The sequence below is a fragment of the Balaenoptera borealis genome, assembly GCF_965194805.1.
Source record: "Balaenoptera borealis genome assembly, chromosome: 2".
NCBI classification, from domain to species: domain Eukaryota; kingdom Metazoa; phylum Chordata; class Mammalia; order Artiodactyla; family Balaenopteridae; genus Balaenoptera; species Balaenoptera borealis.
In genome coordinates this window covers 170,455,406-170,472,159 of record NC_138867.1, presented here as the reverse complement: position 1 = coordinate 170,472,159, position 16,754 = coordinate 170,455,406, and the positions used below count along the sequence as shown (strand labels likewise).

General features: G+C 41.5%; 1 long non-coding RNA gene across 1 annotated transcript; it reads right to left on the bottom strand.

The window, feature by feature from the left end:
- Positions 1–5,553: 5,553 nt before the first annotated feature.
- Positions 5,554–16,246, bottom strand: LOC309623034. The gene is made up of 2 exons (XR_014241238.1): positions 7,495–16,246; positions 5,554–6,267 (listed from the first exon to the last, which is right to left on the bottom strand). It is a non-coding gene; the product is annotated as an uncharacterized lncRNA (long non-coding RNA).
- Positions 16,247–16,754: the final 508 nt, after the last annotated feature.

Below are 16,754 nucleotides of genomic sequence, written 5' to 3'. Positions count from 1 at the left end.
TTGGCACTTTCACTGCCATGGGCCAGGGTTCAATCCCTGGTCTGGGAACTAAGATCCCACGAGCTGTGTGGCATGGCCAAAAAAAAAAAGAGAGAGAAAATTTCCCTCCCCTGCAAAGAACTGATTGTCCCACTACCATTTACTCATTTACCTTCCCAGTTGATGTGTAATATTTTATTTATTTATTTATTTTTGGCTGCATTGGGTCTTCATTGCTGCGCGCCGGCTTTCTCTAGTTGCGGCGAGCAGGGGCTACTCTCTGTTGTGGTGCACAGGCTTCTCATTGCGGTGGCTTCTCTTGTTGTGGAGCACGGGCTCTAGGCACGCAGGCTTCAGTAGTTGTGGCACATGGGCTCAGTAGTTGTGGCTCACGGACTCTAGAGACCACAGGCTCAGTAGTTGTGGCACACGGGCTTAGTTGCTCTGTGACATGTGGGATCTTCCTGGACCAGGGCTCGAACCTGTGTCCCTGCATTGGCAGGCGGATTCTTAACCACTGTGCCACCAGGGAAGTCCCTGTAATACTTTATCATATAAATTACTACATAGAAAAAGTTCTGCTATGGGGCATCTATTTAGTTGCAATGACCTGTCTGCAATTCCCGTGTCCAAGTAGCATTAATTATTGCAGTGGTCGTAAAACTAAGCCACAAATTCCCTTGTGCTTCAGACTTTAGACATATAAATGATTACAGTATAGTCTAGTAAGTGTAACAATCAAGTGGTTGGGGCGTGGAGGTGGATAGTAAAGGCTCCTCAAAAGAGGATTTGACAGCATCTATCCTTGAGGGAGCAGCAACTAGAGTGGTAGAGACCCTGTCTCAGGCCAGGCAGTGATCATGCTGAGGGTGAGGTAAACCGGGTGTGTGTGTGTGTGTGTGTGTGTGTGTGTGTGTGTGTGTGTGTGTATTTTGAAGGGAGAGTTCAAGAACAGGAACTTCCTTACAGATCAGACTGGGGGGAGGTGGCAGTAAGAATTGCAGCTAGACCCCATCTTTTTTTTAGAAATCCCAAATTCTCAGGTCCTGTGACTTCATTCTGCAGGCGTGGGGTACCATCTGCTGAAAGAACTGAATCATGGAAGCAGCAACATCTCATCTGCATCCTGTAGAGATGTGCACTCCCCCCCCCCACTCCACCCAATCCAAGATGGCACAGCATGGGGCACTGGGTCAGAAGATGGGCTGTTGGGGCTTCCCTGGTGGCGCAGTGGTTAAGAATCCGCCTGCCAATGCAGGGCACATGGGTTCGAGCCCTGGTCCAGGAAGATCCCACATGCCACGGAGCAATGAAGCCCGTGCGCCACAACTACTGAGCCTGCGCTCTAGAGTCCATGAGCCACAACTACTGAGCCCGAGTGCCACAACTACTGAAGCCCGTGAGCCTAGAGCCCATGCTTTGCAACAAGAGAAGCCACCCAATGAGAAGTCCACACACTGCAACGAAGAGTAGCCCCTGCTCACCGCAACTAGAGAAAAGCCTACGCACAGCAACAAAGACCCAACGCAGCCAAAAATAAAAATAAATAAAATAAATGAAAAAAAAAAAGAAGATGGGCTGTTGGGGGGAGGGAGGTGGCACAGGCATCACCTGTGAGCACATCCAGGACATCTGTCAGAACCAGCAGGAGAAGGGGAGAGGGGGAGGCTTCTGATTGCAGAAGGGGTGGGAGGCTACTCTGGAGCTGAGCTGTTTGCCCCTGGGATCTGGGCACCACATGGCCACCGACGCTGATAGTCAGTGCCAGGACCTCCATCCTCCACCTTGAGAAGTTTCAATCTGGCCACATATGGGGTCCACAGCAAGGCACCTTCCCTCAACCCCAAAAGACACAGAAACAGGAGGAAGAAGGCTACCATCTAGGAATTAAAGTACTAAACTTCAGTATAATAAAGAGAATCAGTTTTGAGGAGATAAGACAAGAAATTGTCTATACAAATGTGATTGAGCTTATAAACATCCCAAATCCTAATGATGCCAAGAGTGCAGTCTCAGAGAGGCACTCTGGGATGGGATTTCAGTTTGTGGACTGTGGATGATACTGTTGGACGCTTCCCCAGTAGTTATTCTACCTCCCTTCTTCTTGGCTAACAGAGCCCCCAAATTATAAGGGACAGCAATATGCCCAGACTGTTCAGGACTGGTGTAATGATTCTTATTGTTTTTTCAGATATTCAATTTCCCAGCCTTCCCCCTTGTAGCCAAAGGAGGCCAGGTAACCAATTTGGGCCATTGAGGTGTTCAGGGGAAGTCTGCTGTGGGCTTTAGGAAAGATTTTGTTTTTAGTTAAAAAAAGGAAACCAGCACAGAAGAGAGCTCGCTGATACTGCCTGTTCTTCCTTCTTCTTCCTGCTTAAAGGTCCATATGATGCCTGGAGCACCTGCAGTCTTCTTGTAACCATGAAGCAGCACACAGGAGAATCCAAAGGCAAACAGCTGATGAGTGCGGGGCAGAAGATAGGCTGTGATGGCTAATTTTTTGTCAACTGACTGATGCCCGGATATTTCTATTCTGGAAATTCACATTTTAAAAACTTAAAAAATATTGAGATATAGTTGATGTACAATATTACATAAGTTACAGGTGTACAACATAGTGATTCACAATTTTTAAAGGTTATACTCCATTTATAGTTATTATAAAATACTGGCTACATGCCCCATGTTGTACAATATATCCTTGTAGCTTATTTTATACGTAATAGTTCATACCTCTTAATCCCCCATCCCTATATTGTCCCTTCCCCCTTCTTCTTCCCCACTGGTAAACACTAGTTTGTTCTCTATATCTTTGAGTCTGTTTCATTTTTTGTTATATTCATTAGTTTTTTAAAAAAAATTTTTTAGAGTCCACATATAAGTGATATCATATAGCATTTGTTTTTGTTTTGTTTTTTTTTTTTTAAGCACTTTTTTTTTTTTAAAGAAATTCACGTTCTTTTATTTATTTATTTATTTATTTATGACTGTGTTGGGTCTTCATTTCTGTGCGAGGGCTTTCTCTAGTTGCGGCAAGCAGGGGCCACTCTTCATCGCGGTGCGCGGGCCTCTCACCATCGCGGCCTCTCTTGTTGCGGAGCACAGGCTCCAGACGCGCAGGCTCAGTAATTGTGGCTCATGGGCCTAGCATTTGTTTTTCTCTGTCAACTTCTTTCACTTAGCATAATACCCTCCAAGTCCATCCATGTCATTGCAAATGGCAATATTTCATTCTTTTTTATGGCTGTGTAGTATTCCATTGTATATATATGCCACATTTTCTTTACCTCTGAATGAGATTCACACTTGATAGACTGAGTAAAGCAGGTTGCCCTCCCTTATGTGGGTGGGCCTCATCCAATTAATTGAACGCCTGAATAAAACAAAAAGTCTTACCCTCTTCCAAGTAAGAGAGAATTCTTCCTGCCTGATGGCCTTCAAACTAGGATGTTGGCTTTTTTCCTGCCTTTGGACTGGAACTAAAACATTGGCTCTCTTGGGTCTCAAGCATGCTGACACCCTGAAGATGTTAAAACTTGCTGGCCTCCACAACTGTGAGAGCCAATTCCTTATAATAAGTCAATCTCTCTCTTTCTCTCCCCCTATTGTTTCTGTTTCTCTGGAGTGCTCCGACAAATACATGGGGTAAGCCTGAGTCTCCATCGATGCCACTGGTCTGCTGCACCAGTCCTGACGTTGGTCTGCATCACCATGCTCTTGACACACGACAAAATGAAATGTTCTCATTGTTCAAGCCATTTAGTCAGTCTTTCATTACTTGCAGCAAAAGCATTCCTAACTAGTTCTGGTTAATGGATATGAACTGTCTTTCATTCTCAGCTCCAGTGTACAAAATAATCACCCTGGGAAGATCCACCCTCCAGAAATTGTTTTAATAGCTCTGGGTGGTACTTAAGACTGTATTTGTCACAAGCTTCCAAGGAATTCTATTAGGCTCTGAGAAACACTGAACTGCAGAAAATAGGGAGGGAGTAGGCATATTATCAATAGTAAGGTGGAAAATACTCCTATTGAAAGAAAGAGCAGGATAAAAAGCACTATACTGTGAATGATTTACCTATTTAAAGAGACATGCAGAAGAACATTCTCTACAGTGGGGCAAAAAGGCTAGAAAGAAATTCATTTCTAGTGGTGGGATTTTGACATTTTTGTTTGTTAGCTTTTCAAAACTTTTCAAAACTTCTGTAAACAAAGCCTGCCTTAGTAGCTTTAATGGGGGAGAACATACATGTACTTAAAAGAACATCCTTCTCTTAGTTGTCCTTGCCCATCCTGGTGATCTCCTGACTACGAATTCAGCTTCCTGGTTACCAAGGCATCTCATGATGCCTGTCCATGTGCATATTTCAGTCCCTGACACATAAGATTTCCCATTGTAAATTAACAAGTTAGCATTTGTGTTGTTCTGTCAACTGTGAGCCTGGATAATGTGAATCAGATAAGACAGACAAAACTGAGTTTGTGTCATCTAGACCCTGGCTTGTGGCAGAGCCCTTTGGCAGGGCTGGCAGGACCAAGCAAGAGAAAATTACACACCAGCACCCACATTAACTGCAACCAACATTTTAAGCACCTACTATGTACCAAGTGCGGGGCTTAGCACTTCACAGACCATCTCATTTAATCCCCAGAACAATCCTGTGAGGTAAATACTGTTGGCACAAAAACCAGGAGGAACAGAGAGGATGGATCTAGGTGTAATTATTAGGAACACCAACTCATAGGTGCAGATTCGGGTGGAAAGAAAGATAAAATATCCTAGGAAAAGTTAAAGCTACAGAAATAAAAAGTGTTTAGAGACTGGACAGAGGTTCTGGGGGGAAATGCAGCCTGCGATTCTGCAGGTATGGGGGGGGGCTCCTTAGTGTAAAGATAAAATAAAATCCCCTAAGGAAAAGTAAAACTAAGAGGAATCCCCTGTGGAAGGAACATACAAAATGGACCCAGCGTGACTAACAGGGACCCAAAATAAAATGGAGCCAGGTGGTTATGACAGGCTGGGGGTTCAGTCACGCATTCCGTATTCTTAGAAAAACCACAGTCACACAGCTATAAGGACTTCTGATTCTGCTAAGGATACTGCCTGGAAAGCCCCTAACAAGAAGCTCCAATGACAACAAATCATTGAGGAGTTTCAGTCAAGCTCTAAGGACTTGTGGTCAGACTTCAAGAGCCATCCAAGTCTCTTACAAGCCTCCCAACTGTGTCTTCTGCGGTTTTTGCTTTTAAAAATCCATCGCCTCCTCCACTCCCGGGAAATGTACTTTCAGTCACAGCCAAAGGCTGCATATCCCCAGTTTGCAAACCTTTAAACAATAAAGCTGTCCTTTTGCTTTAAGACAACCATGACCCTTTACTGGGATTTATTTCTGATTTAGGACAACAGTAGCATTGTAAAAGGAGTTATCCCATGAGCTTAAAAAGGATTAAGACTCACTTTGAACTGGTATTTACTTAGAAGTGTAAGGGAGGAATAACTTTCCCTCTACCCTTTTACATTCAGTGACTGAGGGCATACAAATTTAACTAACAAAAGACAGATTAACAGGAAAAAAAGGTATATAATTCTATTAAAATTTTACATGCACAGGAATTCACAGAAGAGACAAGAAACTGCTGTCGAACCCAAGTTCATATGCCTCACCCACAGTGAAGCCAAACAAACCAAAATGTTGAAGTTTGGATCAGAGAAAGTTTTATTGCAGGGCCAAGCAAGGAGAATGGGCAGCTTGTGCTCAAAAGACCCAAACTCTCCAACAGCTTTTTTAAAGGAAGATTTTTTTTTTTTTTAATTTTTATTTATTTATTTATGGCTGTGTTGGGTCTTCGTTTCTGTGCGAGGGCTTTCTCTAGTTGTGGCAAGCGGGGGCCACTCTTCATCGCGGTGCGCGGGCCTCTCGCTATCGCGGCCTCTCTTGTTGCGGAGCACAGGCTCCAGACGCGCAGGCTCAGTAATTGTGGCTCACGGGCCTAGTTGCTCCGCGGCATGTGGGATCTTCCCAGACCAGGGCTCGAACCCGTGTCGCCTGCATTGGCAGGCAGATTCTCAACCACTGCGCCACCAGGGAAGCCCCAAAGGAAGATTTTTTAAAGGCAACATTTGGGGTGAGGGCTGCAGGGTGCATGACTTTCTTCTGATTGGTTGGTGGTGAGGTAACAGGGTGGTATTCCAGGAATCTCAATCATCAACCTTCTGGTTCGGACCAGTTTGGGGTCTCAGCATGTAGTTAAGTTAAATTAAGGCCCCCTGAGTGGGGGCCTTAGTTCCTGTTGAATATTCAAAGATATGTATCAGATTATTACATACATATAGATTGACATATACGTATATATGTATGTATATATATATATATCACTTGAGGCGGAATTAGGACTGTTTTTATGCTGAACTATTATTTCTGGACTGCTTTTCCTTTGTTTCTGCATTCCCTCACTTTCCTAATTAGTAACCGCTTGAATCTGTTCTTTGGAACTCAGGAAAGGGTTAGGAGACTAAAGCCTTTTCCTACAAACTCAAGGGGGGGGTGGGGGGCGCAGTCTGGCAGGGCTTTTGCACAAGAAAGGCCCAGCAGCATCCTGCTCAGTTTCAATCTCTTTTCCTTGATACTCCTCATTCCAAAAGGGGAACAGGTACAGGATAAGAGAAAGAAAAAAGCTTTGGATAGAGACGTTAACCGTAAACTAGGCAGAGAAACTCGGTTTAGGGGGACTCAGTTTCAAAACTGAAAGGAAAGATTAGACTCAAGGGCTTATATACCCTTCTTAACAAACGTAAGAGGTTTTGGGTAGCAAAGGACAATTTCTGGATAGGTGACTAGGAAATATATGTGGGAACCAACACAAGATAAGGGTTATTTTACTAAGGCTTCTTTTTGCAGACTTATCTGGGGTGCAGACTCTGTCTTTGGGGATGAGTGGCTTTCCTCTTCCAGGTACCCACAAACAGCACCGCCTTCCCATGGGGAAATGTATGCCTTGTTTTTAGGCAGATAGGGGCAGAGAACTCTTTTCTGTACCTGGTGATTCTCAATTGCCTTTACCTCAAAACGAACCTTATGCGGAAGGGGCCTATTTCGGGATGGCATAGTCTGGTCCCTGCCAGAGGTAGGAAGGGCCACCCAAAGAAGGGTTAATTCAATATTCTTTCTTACATTTTACCCCCACTTAAATAACTCTTCACCGTTCCAGGGGGAAAAAAAAATCCACCATGCCACGCGGAAATTTCGATTCTGGAAAGGACACCGTGTTGCTCACGCCTTAGGTGTGACTTCCCAGATCCCAAACGGGGAGACTGAGGGAGGGCGCAGAGCAAGCCTCTTAGCCAAGCTCCCACCACCACTTCCCTGTCGCTTCTCCTTGGGGTTAAGCGAGTTCTGCCACCGCTCGCTCCGCCCTCCCGCAGCCAGTGGACCGCGCCGGACGAACAGGCGCTTGCCCACCCTTTCCCTCCGCAGCAGCCAGAGGCAGGGGAACACGTTCTCTTCCAGCCCTTACCTCTCCGCACCTATCTGACGTCCCGGAGTCTACAGCTGCTTGGCCCCTGCCCTGTACCCGCAACAACTGCGGCCGTAACCCCAACCTTTGAGCAAAGGGAACCAAGACAGAGGCCGCCGGGGCGCTGCGCTCTACAGGCCCTCTGGTGAAGTTCTGGTTCCGCTCTAGGAGGCCGAGAGGACCGCGTCTCACTGGTTCTGGCCGCCCCGCTGACCCACAGAGTTTAAGTTCTCTTTCGGAGCTCTAGTTTACCATGTTTCAAAGTTAAACCTAAAACCGGGGGTGGCTGTAGACCTTTAGGAATGAATTGAAATTCCTGCAGAATGAAACAAGCATTTTCTGAGCTCCCCAGTCGTGGCCAGGAACAAAAAAGGCTGGTGAATATATAAATCCCATTAGCGAAGCAGAGAAACTAGGGGTCCTTGGAGAAATGGCTGGCTGGGGAGGGAGTGAACCTGAAACTCCTGGGCCAGGCAAGAGGAATCCGGGGCCAACCTGAAGCTACCCGCTTTGGGCAAACTGATTTGCACTTCAGTGAGAATTAAAACTGCAGTGGACCAAACACATGTAATAAATTTAAATCCGCGGATTGATAATGGCATCGAAAAATATCCAACACCTTGAAACTGAGCAAAACCCTCCCCCCCTTTGCCAAGTACAAAGGCCCCTCCGTGTCCCCTGCTTCTTGTTTGTAGAAAAGCTGAAATCTCCCAGGCCTCCCTGAGTCACAAAAGAGCAGGCTCCAGTAGTTAATGATTAGGACAATAGAGTCACAGAATCTTTCAGTGTCTGATGCACATTCCTGAGTTGTTTTACAGATGCTGTAACTGCCACCAGAGGGAAAAAGCTAACTGCATGATGACCAGACTATAGCCATGACATAAGCTGCTCCATCTTGAGCAGTACAGGGTCTATGGCTAGCACAATTCCACGAACTGGCCTCAAGAGAATGGGATTAACATTATTGCTCATAATAACCTATATCTTTGTGGGCATCAAAATAATTGCAGCTTACTCTGCCCATATATGTAAGTGAACAACTAAAATTGTCAGCAAAGAGATGCTACAGACCCAGGTCGACATCTTTCACTCTAAGTGTATGGCGCTCTATGTTAGCATGAAGAAGTTACAGAAGATGGACCTTCGCCCCTAATCCTATAGAAATGGAATGATGTCTAACAGTGGAGATTTATAAGCAGCTCTTTTGCCCCTTCCCTTTTTGCCTATTTCTGTTCCCCTTAAACCGTATAGAAATGAGATCACTAGGTAACATTTAACCTAACTCCTGACTTACGCTCTACTAAATGCACACAATAACTTGCTGAATCTGTTGACTCTTTCCCTAGATTAAAAGAAGTAGGAGCAATCCCACTACTGGGCATATACCCAGAGAAAACAATAATTCAAAAAGACACATGCACCCCAGTGTTCATTGCAGCACTATTTACAGTAGCCGGCTCATGGAAGCAACCTAAATGACATTGACAGATGAATGGATAAAGAAGATGTGGTACATATATACAAGGGAATATTACTCAGCCATAAAAAGGAACAAAATTGGGTCATTTGTGGAGACGTGGATGAACCTAGAGACTGTCATACAGAGTGAAGTAAGTCAGAAAGAGAAAAACAAATATCTTAACGCATATATGTGGAATCTAGAAAAATGGTACAGATGAACCGGTTTTCAGGGCAGAAATTGAGACACATATGTAGAGAACAAATGTATGGACACCAAGGGGGGAAAGTGGGGAGGGGGTGGATGGTGGTGGTGGTGGTATGAATTGGGAGATTGAGATTGACATATATACACTAATATATATAAAATAGATAACTAATAAGAACCTGCTGTATAAAAAATAAATAAATAAAATTAAATTAAAAAAAAAATTAAAAGAAGTAGGAATGAAGAATTAAATAAAGTATGACTAGCTCTCTACCCCTAGCAGCCCCCTTAGCAATCCTGCAGGCAGATCACGCCGATGAGATAACATCCTAAAGAAAGATCACAAGGAGTCAGCCAGCCTGCACGCAATGGAAAATGATGCAGAGCTTGACCACCTGCCTTGATGATTCACTGAGATTCTCCCCTTTTTCTCTTTAAAAACTGTCATGGCTTAGCAGAATCTTTGGAGTTGGTTTTGGGGACAAGAGTCTGCCTTCTCCCCAGATTGACAGCCTTCTGATTAAAGCAACTTTTCTTTCTACCAGCACTTGCCTCTCAAATATTGGCTTTCTAGTGGTGAGCTGCCAAACCTGAGTTTGGTAACAACCTCACTTACTGCTAGGGAACCACTTTTATTATTTTGAAAACTGGCAAATAAAGTGTGTGTGTGGGGGGGAGGGGATGTGAAATCAAGCATTTATTCTGTACATACATGAGTATAACCAAATACTTGATGAGAAATCTCCTTTATAAAAGCTTTCCTGATAATCAGTGGGTAACCATGGGGTTAGGATGTCATTGCCACTCCCAATGAAAGAATGGATCTAAGCAAAACAAAAAATAAACAAACAAAAAACCCAAATAATCCAACAAAAAACAACTAACCAACCAAACAAACAAACAAAAAAATAAAAAACCCTGAATCTGATCAATTCTCTGCATCCAGTTACCAGTTTACAGGAAATATAGGAACAGAGAAGCATGTTAAAAGAGAATCAGCCAGCAACATACAAACTGTGGGAAACTACCAGAAAAATGACTCAGTCTCTTCAACAAAAATTTGCAAGGAAAAATAAGAGAGAGAACTGTCATATTAAAAGATACTTAAGAGATGTATCAACTAATGATATTTCTAATTTATTTGGATGTTGATAAAACGCAAAGTAAATATATACGTTGTTTGTGTGAAACAATTGGGAAAATGAGAACAATGACTGGATACTTGATGATATGAAATGTTATTAATTTTTTTAAGACACGATAACAGTATTGTGGTATTATTTATACTGAAGTCTTTATGGATGACATAATAAAATGTCTGAGATTTGTTTCAAAATTGTGTGGAGGATTGAGGGGAAGTAGGTGGGAATTTAGATGGCAGAAGATGACCAGGAGTTGGTAATTTTTGAAGCTAGTGGTGAATACATCAGGGTTTATTATATTTTACTTTGTATGTGTTTGAACATTTCCAAATTGAAAGTTTGAAAAAAGCTGAGGGAAGGCAGAGTTTGAGGAGGTGCACACACTTGGACTTTGTCACAGCAATTGCTGCTCAGTCAGCTAATGGAGGGTGCAGAGTTCAGGTCACTCTCAATCAGATAATGGTAAAGGTCAGAGGGTACAGAGCTTTCTTAAGTTTAGGAGCCTCAGAGAGTGTGTTAAGTGAGAAAGGCTTTGATCATGTTTTGGAGAGAGGAAGAAAGTAAGGGCATTTAGTGGGTGCATAGACAGGCTCCACAGCTTTACTCTCCAGGGTGGGCCTCTGGGCCTCTGCTTTCACAGCCCCTGCAGATCCAAAACACAGGGGTGCTCTCTGGGCTCCAGCTGGGAGATGGCACCCCATCTAGGCAGGAAGGAAAACACCACAAGATGATAAATGGCTTGAGGGGCCACAGGGGTTCCCAGAGCAGAGCCCCATGCTCCTGGTGCAGGGACCTTGGTGTATCAACAGTATTCTTCTTCAATCTGCACCAGCATTCCTTGGAACCCTGTTCCCAGAGGGCACCCATGATCACAGGAGTATAGCCTTTATGTGCTACATTCTGCCCTCCCCCTGCCCTCCTTTGGATTCATGATGTCATTAAGCTATTGATGTTTCTGAGGAATTGTGCAGGAATTTCAATTTGTTTCAACCTACTGTTTTCCAAAATGTTTTTTGCCCATGGAACCCCCTTTTACATGGAACACCTATTAATATTTCTTTGCCCCAATGGGCGTCCTATCTAAAATTACCCCTGCCCACCTCCCCACCCCAGCTCTACCGTGATCCAGACTCTGACCCTACTCTAGTTCCTCCTTAGCATGTATCATTACCTAGCATTATATTAGATATTTTTCTATTAGCTTTCCCCCAGTCTTCAGTAAACAGAACTACTGTTGAACCAGTTGCTAAGGGCCCAAACCTGGACTCCCTTTCTCTCATACCCAAAGTCCAATCCACAGAAACAAGGTATCAGCTCTACCTGCAAAACCATTCTGGCCCAATCACTTCTCACCTTTGCACTGTTATTACACTATTCAGAGCCGTCTTCACAGCTCACCTGGACAACCGTGACAGCCTTCATAGTGGTCTCCCTGTTTCCCCTCTTTTTTTTTTTAATAGTTAATAATACTGTATATACTTGAAATTTGTTGAGTAGATCTTTCTTTTATTATTTCATTCTTTTTATTCCTCTGTGGAAGGACATTTAGGTTGCTTCCATGTCTTTGCTATTGTAAATAGTGTTTCAATGAACATTGGGCTGCATGTATCTTTTCGAATTATGGTTTTCTTCCGATATATGCCCAGGAGTGGGATTGCTGGATCCATGTGGTAGTTCTACTTTCAGTTTTTTAAGGATCTCTGCTTCCCTTCTAGAGCCCCAAAACACTCATCCTCCACACAAAGGCCAGAGGGATACTTTAAAAATATAAATTAGATTATGCTTCTGTCCTGCTCTCCACCCTTCACTGGCTTCCTGTGACACTTGAAATGAAACAAAAGATTCTTATCATTTTCTTGAAGACCCTGTATGATCTGGCCTTGCCCACCTCTCAATCTCATTTCCCACCCCTACTGTCCCCCGACAGCCTCCTGCCCTGTTTACTGAGCTCAAGTCACATTGCCCCTCCCCTCACATTCCCCAGAAGTGCTAGGTGTGTTTGGCGGGTCAGGGAGTGTTTTTACTCATTGTTCCCTCTCCCTGGAAGCTATCTTTCCAAAATTTTTGCAAGCCAGTTTATTCTCTCACTTTTTGGAGGTCTCTGCTCAAAAACCTCTAGAACTACCCTATTTAATAGAGCCCCCATCCCTTCACCGTCCCTTATTTTTCCTTCATAGCATGTATTTGTCTCTGATATTCTGTCTTTGTTCATGTGCCTATTTTCTGTCTCTCACTAGAATGTCAACCTGCCTGTGTTGTGCACCACTGTTTCTCCAGTGTCCATACAAAAAACAGGCACACAGTAGGTGTCCTCTGCATCCTGGGAACAAATGTTCTGAAGGTAATATTTGTATATGCACACAGAACCCAGCCCCACACTCAAGGACAAAGGTCACTGCAAAGTTAGAGTAGGAAGACTGATCCTTCACTCCAGCCTGATCCTTGGAAAACCTTCAAGACAAAGAACAAACTGCTAAGCTGAGGCGCTGCAACCACCATCCCAGGAGCCCCTGATTCAACTTTGGAAACACAGAGAGACTATGTTCTGTAATTCTCCAGGCTCATGTATCCCTAGAGTCTCCTCTGAGCCAAGGTCAAGTCTCCCCTTCCATTTCTGTGAAGTGCAAAGCTGCATCATAAAACGATACCATTTCCCGAAACAGCACATTCCTGGTATTCTCAGGCATCCTTGAGGCTTCAAGACAATGGTCTAGTGAAAAGATGGGGACATTTGTGTCTACATGTGTGCATGTTTAAAATGTTTATTAAATAATCTTTTATTTTGAGATAATTGTAGATTCACATGTAGTTGTAAAAATATAATACAACGGTAGATCATGTACAGTTTACCCAGTGAACCCAGTGGTAACATCTTGCAAAACTATGGTAAAATATCACAACCTATATGTATCTACTATAAATAGCACACTTTAGTAACATTCATACAGGCAAGGCACAGGACAGTTTTATCATCACAAGGATTCCTCCTGTGCCCTTTCATAGCTACATTCACCTCCCTCCCTTCCCCAACAACTGGAAACCACTAGTCTATTCTCCATCTCCATAATTTTGATATTTCAAGAATGTTACATAGATGCCAGAATAATTCAATGAGAAAAGAAGAGTCTTTTCAACAGATGGTTCTGGGACAACTGGATATCCACAAGCAAAAGAATGACTTTGGATCCTTACCTCCAACCATATAAAAAAATTAACTCAAAATGGATCAAATACCTAAATGTAAGAATTGAAACTATAGAACTTTTAGAGAAAAAAATGGGTGAATTTCATAATCTTGGATGTGGTAGTGGTTTCTCATCCATGACACCAGAAGCACAAACAACCAAAGAAAACAACAGATAAATGTGATGTCACTAAAACTGAAAAATTCTGTTTCTTAAAGGATACTATCAGGAAAGTGAAAAGACAACCCACTGAATGAGAAAAAATATTTGCAAATAATAACTGATAAGAGATTTGTGTTTAGAATATATATAGGACTCTAACAAATCACTCTTACAAATAACCCAAATAAAAAATGGGCAGAAGATCCAAATAGACATTTCCCCAAATAAGATATACGCATGTTCAATAAGCCCATGAAAAAAATCCTCCATAGCATTAGTCATCAGACAAATGCAAATCAAAACCACAATGAAATATCACTTCACACACACTAGGAGGTTATAAAAAAAAAAAGACAGATAATAATAAGTCTTAGTGAGGATATGCAGAAATTGGAGCGCTTTTATGTTGCTGGTGGGAAAGTAAAATCATGTAGCCACTTTGGAAAACAGGCTGGAAGTTCCTGAAAAGGTTAAACATAGAGTTGCTATATGACCCAGGAATTCTACTCCTAAGTATATACCCAAGAGAAATAAACACATATGTCCACATGAAAAATTGTACGTGAATGTTCATAGTAGCATTATTCATAATAGTCAAAAGTTAGAAACAACCCAAATATTCATCACCTGATAATTGGACACACAAAATGTGGTATATCCATACAATGGAATATTATTCAGCTATAAAGAAGGAATGGTACATGCTACCACATGGATGAAACTTGAGAAACTGTGCTAAGTGATAGAACTCAGTCACAGAGACCACATGTCCAGAACAGGCAAACTTATAGAGACAGAAAGTAGATTGTGTTTGCCTATGGCAGGGGCAGATGAAGGGATTGAGAGGTGGCGACGAAAGAGTATGAGGTTTCTTTTGGGAGTGATGAAAATGTTCTAAAATTGACTGCAGTTATGGTTGTGCATATCAGTAACTATGGTAAAAACCATTGAATTTTTTACTTAAAATGGGTGAATTGTATGTGAATTATACCTCAATAAAGCTGCTACAAAAAAAGAAAGAAATAGCTAAGCATGGAAATTATTTTTACAAAAAGGCTGCTACATAAGAGGAATATACAATATGTGATCTTTTGGGATTGGCTTTTTATTTTACTCAGCATAATTCCCTTTAGATCCATCCAAGTTGTTGCATTTATTAGCAGTTCATTCCTTTTTATTGCTGAGTAGTTTTCCATGGTAGTGATGTATCAAAATTCATTTAAATATCATATCAAGGTTGTTTCCAGTTTTTGATATTACAAAAAAAAAGCTGCTATGAACATTTGTGTACAAGTTTTTGTGTGAATATAAGTTTCACTTCTCTGGAATAAGTGCCTAGGAGTGCAATTGCTGGGTTGTATGGTAATTGCATGTTTAGTTTTTAAGATACTGCCAAACCATTTTCCAGAGTAGCATTTTACATTCCCACCAGCAGTGAATTGAACTAGTTTCTCTGCATCTTTACCAGCATTTGGTGTTGTCACTATTAAAAAAAATTTTTTTAACTTTTTATTTTATATTGGAGTATAGTTGATTAACAATGCTGTGGTAGTTTCAGGTGTACAACAAAGTGATTCAGTTATACATATACATGTATCTATTCTTTTTCAAATTCTTTTCCCAATTAGGTTGTTACAGAGTATTGAGCAGAGTTCCCTGTGTGTCACTAGTTTTTATTTTAGCTATTCTGATAGGTGTGTAGTGATATAAGGTGATAGTGGTTTTGATTTGCATTTCTCTGATGACTACCATGTTGAACATCTTTTCATGTGCGTATTTGTTATGTATATATCTTCTTTCCGAAATGTCTCTTCATGTCTTTTGCCCATTTTCTACTTGGATTGTTTGGTTTTTTTACTGTTGAGTCTTGAGAGTTCTTTACAGACTGTAAATAATAGTCCTTTTTGGATATGTGGTTTACAGAATTTTTCCCCTAGTCTGTAGCCTGTATTTTCATCCTCTTAACAGGGCCTTTCACAGAGAAAATGTTGTTCAATTTTGATGAAGTCCAGTTTATTGATTTTTCCTTTTATGGGTTATGATTTTGGTATACAGTATAAGAACTTTGCCTAGTCCTAGGTTCTGAAGATTTTCTTCTTTTTTTTTTCTAAAATTCTATAGTTTCATATTTTGCCGTTAAGTCTGTGATCCCTTTTGAGGTCATTTTTATATAAGATGTGAGGTTTAAATTGTGGTTCTTTTTTTGACTATTCAATTATTCTAGCACAATTTGTGAAAAGGCTATCCTTCCTCCATTGAACTGTTTTTGCACATTAGTCAAAAATCAGTTGGGAATATTTGTATACATCTGTTTCTGGGATCCTTATTGTGTTCCATTGACCTGTGTGTTTATGCTTCAGCCAATACCACACAGTCTTGATTACTGTTGCTATGTACAAAGTGTTTAAATTGGGTAGACTGATTCCTTGTATTTCATTCTTCTTTTTTGAAATGATTTTAGCTATTCTTTGATTTTCCATATAAATTTTAGAATAATCTTGTCTATGTATACAAGATATTTTTCTGGGATTTTGATACAAATGCACAGGTTTACTCATATATTACATTGGAGAGAATTGGTATCTTCACTATGTTGACTCTTTCAATCCATGAACACAGTATGTCTTTCCATTTATTTGAATCTTCATTGGTTTCTTTTATCAGTATTTTGTATTTTTCAGCATGCAAGTCCTGTACATGTTTCAAGAGATTTAAGTCAAAGTATTTCTCCTTTTTTGAGCAATTATAAGTGGTATGGTATTTTAAATTTCAGTGCTCCCATGTTCATTACACAATTAATTTTTGTACGTTTATCTTGTACCCAGTGATCTAGATTAACTCATTTATTACTTCTAGGAGATTTTTTTTAGTGGATTTCTTGGGATTTTCTACATAGACAATCATGTCATCTGCAAATAGGGACAGTTTTGTTTTTTCTTTACCAATCTCTAGTTCTTTTATTTCCTTTTCTTGCCTTATTGCACTGGTTAGAACTTTCCTTATTCTGTTTTTTTTTTTTAATTTTTCTTTATTTATTTATTTTTGGTCGCATTGGGTCTTCACTGCTGTGCAAAGACTTTCTCTAGTTGCATCGAGCGGGGACTA